The sequence below is a fragment of the Saccostrea cucullata genome, unplaced genomic scaffold (assembly GCF_032062105.1).
Source record: "Saccostrea cucullata isolate Sc308-1 unplaced genomic scaffold, CSIRO_AGI_Scuc_v1 ctg5195, whole genome shotgun sequence".
Classification (NCBI taxonomy): domain Eukaryota; kingdom Metazoa; phylum Mollusca; class Bivalvia; order Ostreida; family Ostreidae; genus Saccostrea; species Saccostrea cuccullata.
In genome coordinates, this window is record NW_026932658.1 from 21,656 (window position 1) to 28,258 (window position 6,603).

A 6,603-nucleotide genomic window follows, 5' to 3' on the forward strand; every position below is an offset into this window, starting at 1 on the left:
AATTTTCCCAGGAATAATAATAATAATAATAAGAAACAGAGTAAAAACAATATGTTCCCCAACTTCGTTTGGGGAACATAATAACATTTGAAAGTTTCTGTTACAATATTAATTATACATTGTCTAGACAGTCGAAGCAGAATTAGTTAATAAGTTTCTTTATAAATTTAAATGGCCCCGGAGGGTTTCAGACATAGCTAATTCTTAGAATATTTTAAGAACATTTCGAGTCGTTCGTAAACTTATATATTTTTACAAAGTAGTAACTGTTCCCTATACGCATTTGGCTTTATTCTTAAAAGCAACAAAGCAAAACGAAAACGAAAATAACCTATTGATAGGACTAATTGATCTACAAAAACGTACTACTATTTTATACAAGCAATGTGTGTGCATTGCATAAAAAAGTCGAGTAAACATGTTTTTATTTTCTAAAATAAGTATATGTAGTGATAAACTATAATTAAAATTAATCGAAAGGAGTAATATTAAATGTATACACATGTATTTTCTAAGTAGTCGAAAGACGCTGTAAAAAAAATAGAACACAGAATATAATATACACACAACCGAAGTTATGCAAGAAAAAAAAGTAAAAAAATAAAACATATTGTGACATTGTAAAAAAAAAATTAAATCAATATAAACCTAGGGCGAGAAGGCCAGCTAAAAAAAATGACCAATTTATATGTACGTAAATATTTGCTATGAATTCAAAAAACAAAATATGCACAAAAAAAATGATAATAATAATAAAATAAATAAATGAAAATAAATAAATAAATAAAGAAAATAGTAATACAGACAACCTTAAAGCCGCCATTTAATACAAACATTCTGGGTTTTTTTTTATTTATAAAGTCAAGTTATATTCATATGTAATCATAGTTACAAAACCTATATACCAACTATACAAAGAACGCTTAATTTATTCAGATAACCTTCTACCTCGTTTCTATACCGTATAACACTTAAACAAATCAAAATGTTCTAAATGCATGAACTATTTTTCTAAAAAATACAGTCATGGAAAACGAATCGTAAAAATAAAAGCCCCATGAATAGGACAAAGAATTAACTTCACTTACAAAATAAACAATGATCTTTTTGTATCAGTGGTGATTGTTCGTTATCATTCCTAGTAACTGTTGCATTTTCTTCGACCTTTGTCTCATTACAAATTAAATGCAAATTTTCATTTTTGCAAACTTGATCTTCCGGTAAAATTTCAATTTCTGAAGCAAGGTATTCATCTTTATGTGTATTTATGAGTTCAGAAAACACACCTTGAAAAATTAAACTTTCAGTGTCCACTTTCGTGTCTTCTGGAGCCTTGAACAGTAAATAACGCAAAACCAAGGGAATCAATCCCCCTGCAAGTGTGGCAAGCATTTGATTTAACCCAGACATGGAATATTCATTTTCAAAAGCTAAAACAACCACGATTACAAAGAAAAGGAAAAGCACGATTATCGTAAACTAATGTAAAGCTTGGAAAATGTTTTTCGTTATACTGCCTGGGCAGCCCTCATATTCCATTTTAACAGTTCTAAAATAAAAACTGAATGGATCATCTTTCCTCGTGAAAAATAGCATAGTGCTTGGTAGTTCTACTGTCATATTTCCTTTATCATTTTTGTTAAGTGTACATGTAAGTTTATCATCGGCACCTTCTGTTCTTTTAATGTAAAAAGCAGTATTAGATTGGGCCTTTGCTGATTGTCTAACTACACTGGCAACTTCTTTTTCAACACGTTTTAAAACGACTTTGTTAATTATATGATTAAAGGTTTAATATTTTTTATTCACACTTCCAAAGCATTCATCTGCATATATCGATAACATAAAGAACAGTGATTCAAACATCAACGTTTTGATGCGTACAAGATAAAACCAATAAGTGTGTATACAACCATTTCAACGAAAACAAGAGGCCCAGGGGCCACAGCGCTCACCTGAGCACACCGGCTAGAAAAAAGCAAATATCAGATCAGAAATGAAGTTTACTGATGTAGAGGGGATGATTTGAACAAACTAGAATCTACACTACCTGAGGTTGATTCCATTTTAAATTAAATATCACTAATCATGGCTTTGAAGTACTTGAAAAGGTTTTAAAAGATTTCCCTATACTGTAAACCAACTTTTTTTTCGCGTGCGAGAAATTTTCGCGAAGTTCGCGAGAGTCTCGTCATCGCGAATAATTCTCGCCGCGAACCGGTCCTTAAAGTTTATGTGTCTATTAACAACATATCCAAAAAAAAGCTTGACCGCGAAAATTAATCGTCGTGAACTAGTTTATCCCTGGTAAATCGCGAAATAAAGTCGTCGCGAATAAAAGTTGGTTTACAATATATTCTTATGAAAAACTTTGATCGACAATTTTGGCCCCACCCTACCTCGGGGGGTCATGATTTTAACATATTTGAATCTACAATACCTGTGAATGATTCCACATGAGTTTCATCTTTCCTGGTCCAAAGATTCTTGAGAAGAAGATTTTAAAAAAAAAATGCCATGAATTTTTCTTTTATTCATCATTTGAATCCCCTTCACTCAAGGATACTTTGTTTGGTTGTTATTGGCCCAGTGGTTCTTGAGAAGAAGATGAAAATGTGAAAAGTTTACAACGACAACAACAACGACTACGACGACAACAACGACAGACAACGGACAAATTTTGATCAGAAAAGCTCACTTGAGCCTTCAGCTCAGGTGAGCTAAAAATGTAACTTCAATAAACATAAATGCAAACAATATCACACTTATCAAACACAAAAATGAGGCTATAACCTACAATTGTGTTTTTCTCCTCATTTTTGTCAAATTGTTGATTACAGCTTATTAACTTTTTTCGCAATTCTTCAAAAGGAATCACCAGAACAAAAAATGGCAAAATAATCGAATGCAAATATTTAGCGTCGAAACATTGTAAAAATTAAAACAATTAAAACCCAAGGTGAGATGACCAGCCAATAAAAACAATGTTAAAAAAGAGCAAATATACCATGTTTATAAAAATGGGAATAAGAGAATACCTATCGACCTCTTTGATTATCGCAAAAGAGAAGATTTGTCTTTCAAGCACTGTTGAAGCTTCTTTTGAAAGTCTCGTTTAATAAGAGACTTTAAAAATTGAGAATCCGAAAATTAGGGTATCAAAAATGAAAACACTTTAAGAAAATATAAACAAAATGTTAATAGGTGAGAGAATACTTATCAAATTTCCGGGAAAATGTACATAGTGTATATCCAAATTCCGTTTCCTGGCTGCTCTTTCTCAATTTATTCCGGGCTCTCATATTCGTAGTATAAGAAACTTCTGTATAGCCATGGAGTCGTCAACAAGCAAAAGTATATAATAATCATTGGCTTTTGTAGACAACTAACCCAAGTCCATTTTCTACAATGATCGTTTTTACATTGACCACGCATGCTACTCCCAAAATAATCTCAAATTAAAGAGTCGTTTTCATCATTTTTACATAGGTTTGAAAGAAGGTCGCATTCTCTGTATTACTTACATCTTCTTTCCTCTCCGAAAATTTGCATAGAAATAATCGGTATAAATCTTAGTATGCCGACTGAAACATCATTGGGGGGGGGGGGGGGGACCAAATTATTAGCATCTAAGTTTAAAACCATTTTTGAAATGATTCTTGTGTTTTCCGAAGTTATTATTTCTTCTTTTTTTGTTTCCTGTAGGAAAGGCACTTATAGGTACATCTGCATCCGTCGTGAATTTTATAAGGTGTGGTGCTACAAAAAATATAATTAGACCCCGATGTTTTCATACCAGGAAGCTGGTATTAGATAAGGACAATACATAACGGTGACAAAGTTAATGAAAAATATGCAGTACAATAAAATTTTGACCCAAAGATTCTTCTCTAATTCTTCACATTATATGTCCCCTGCGCCTGTTTTATAGCAGCAAACATGATAAAACTGCACGATTGCTAATTTTTTTGCATGAGTGTTACAAAATCATCCAAAAGAATATTTCTCAGTTTATGTTCTATTTCCTTTATATTTCTTTGCAGAAGACATCCGTTTGGATCTTCAGAAACTTCTATATTTAATTTGTCGGTCCCATAGCTAAATGAAAATAATGAAGTATCTTAAAACCCGTTTTCAAGAACAGCATGCTTTGACTATGCCGCACTTTATTTCGCTCCGACAGAAATGGTTTGAAAACGTCTGATTCCACCTCACCCTCACCCGCAAGGGGTCCAGAATGGTGAGAAAAGTAAGTTCCAATGTTATCAGCTTCACCCCAGACTCAAATTTTTCTTGAATGTCGTGACTTACATTAAGAAGATTTGGTAACTTTCATTTTTTTGAATTGTTTTTCAAAAAGGTGTCCAAAGGGCATCGAATTTGCAGTCTAACAATATATACCATTTGCAGCTTCATTTTGCTATTAAATATTAACCGTGTTGTCGTTCTGGTTAGCCTTAACTACTTCGTGTCACCGGGATCGAAGATCTACATATTTTGATTCCACTGTGTTATAGCATTAAAGGCAGGATGATAATGAATACCATATACGACAGTCAACTGCTGACTGCTTACTGCCAGCTGTCACACATATTTGAATAAATTTTCAGATTTATATTAATATTTATGTGAATTTTCAAATAACCAGACGCGGATCCAGGATGTTTTTTTTCAAGAGGGTCACCTTATTAAAAAAAAAATCAAACCAGACATTTTTTGACAAGAAAAAACCCCCGTAAACTCTTTTCCTAAACTATAATGTGAAAGATATTTCAACGGGAGGGGGGATTGTCCTATACTTCTTATCTTCATTAACCGGTATGTGAAATTCTTTCATACCAATTTAACACGGATCCACGTTTTAGGGTTGGGGGAGGCAAGGTCACTTTTAGTTGGTTTAGTTTATACATTAAATACATGTACTTTACAAATTCAAAAAGAGTGGTCCGGAGCCACCCCCTCTCTCTCTAGATCCATGCATGTAAAACATAACTTATTTGTAAAATCAAAGAGATATAAATCTTTAATTTGAGAAAAAATTTCACTTAAAGAATAAACAGAAAATTTATTTTTCCAAATATCTCACCCGCGAAACAACAACAAATCCTTTTTTTAAAGTCTTTTATCTTTCCAAAGGCTTTTTTGTCTCTGGGGGATGTAAAAGATTAAAAACAGGAAAATACTAGTAGCCATTTTATTACCAATTGCTAATAAGGTAGCAAATAAAAATATACTTTATCAATCTCAATATTCAACCCTTGGGCTTATTTGACAACGATATTTTTGTCACAAATTATATTCATCACACTTATTTATCATGTGTACAATATGAGAAAAGTCGTCAAAACTCCAACAATCGCTCCAGAAAAAAAACAATATACATAGTGGGGTATTTTTTTTTTTTTTTTTTTTTTTTTTTTTTTTTTTTGAAGAGCGATTGTTGGAGTTTTGTCGATTTTTTCATATTGTACACATAATGAATAAGTGTAATAAATATAATTTGTGACAAAAATGTCCAATAAACCCCGGGGTTGAACATCGCGGGGGGGAGGGGGGGGGGTCCTGTCCACAAGTACACATGTACCTGTGCGTAGTTCTTACAGTAATACGGTAATAACAAACTTTGGAGGAATGGAGGAATTTTAAATCTGAAATCAGGCTGAAAACATCACGAAAATGGATTAAATGCTCCGTATGTAATAACCTATGTAATGGATAAAGTGATAAATTTCATTTTTGTTATCTCATTTGAAACTGGTAATAAAATGACTATGTACTTAAATAATTTTAAGAATGAAGTTTACTTTATTTTTTTCTTGTAAAGAAATTCTGGGTTGTTTTTTTTTTTTACATGGGTGAACTCCTCCGGGGAAAACAATTTCTGGATCCGCGTCTGGTTATTTGAAAAATCACATAAATATCAATATAAATATGTGAGCTCATAAGTGTTCACTTAATCCCGAGTAAAGTGAAGGTTCATTAGAATTCCCGCCCCTGCGATGTTTATTACAAAACACTATTTACTTACTTCTTTCTTGAAAATATTCATATATTTATATCGATATAACTATTTATATCGATATATTTCCATTTCTAATTTTACTGTCTGTGATAACTATTTGAAAGTTAAAAGATTCGACTTCTTAATAATTCTGCCGGATGGTAAACTAGACAGGTCGATACGTCAGGAGCTAAGAAGGCCTAATATGCAAGCAAATCTCGTGCGCATCTGTCTCTGTGTCTGCCGCTTGGGAGGCCAAATATGCATGTAAATCTCGTGCGGCTGTCTTTGTGTTTGACATCCGTAGGCGAGGACAATTGAAATTGCCATGGGAGTCCTCATGTAATTTTAATCAATTTCTACATTTTTAAAGTCTAAATCTACAATTTTATTTCACAATGAAATGGAAATACAAGGAATCACTGTCTAGTTAGGAGAGTGTGCCAGGGACATCAACAATAGTGGGAAACATGGGGTACTTTTAGCATAACGGGCTTCGCCCGTTATGCAAATTATCCCATGTTTCCCACTATTGTTGATGCCCTGGTATAGTCTCCTAACTACACAGTGATTCCTCAAATTACCTACGCTAATTCGCGAAA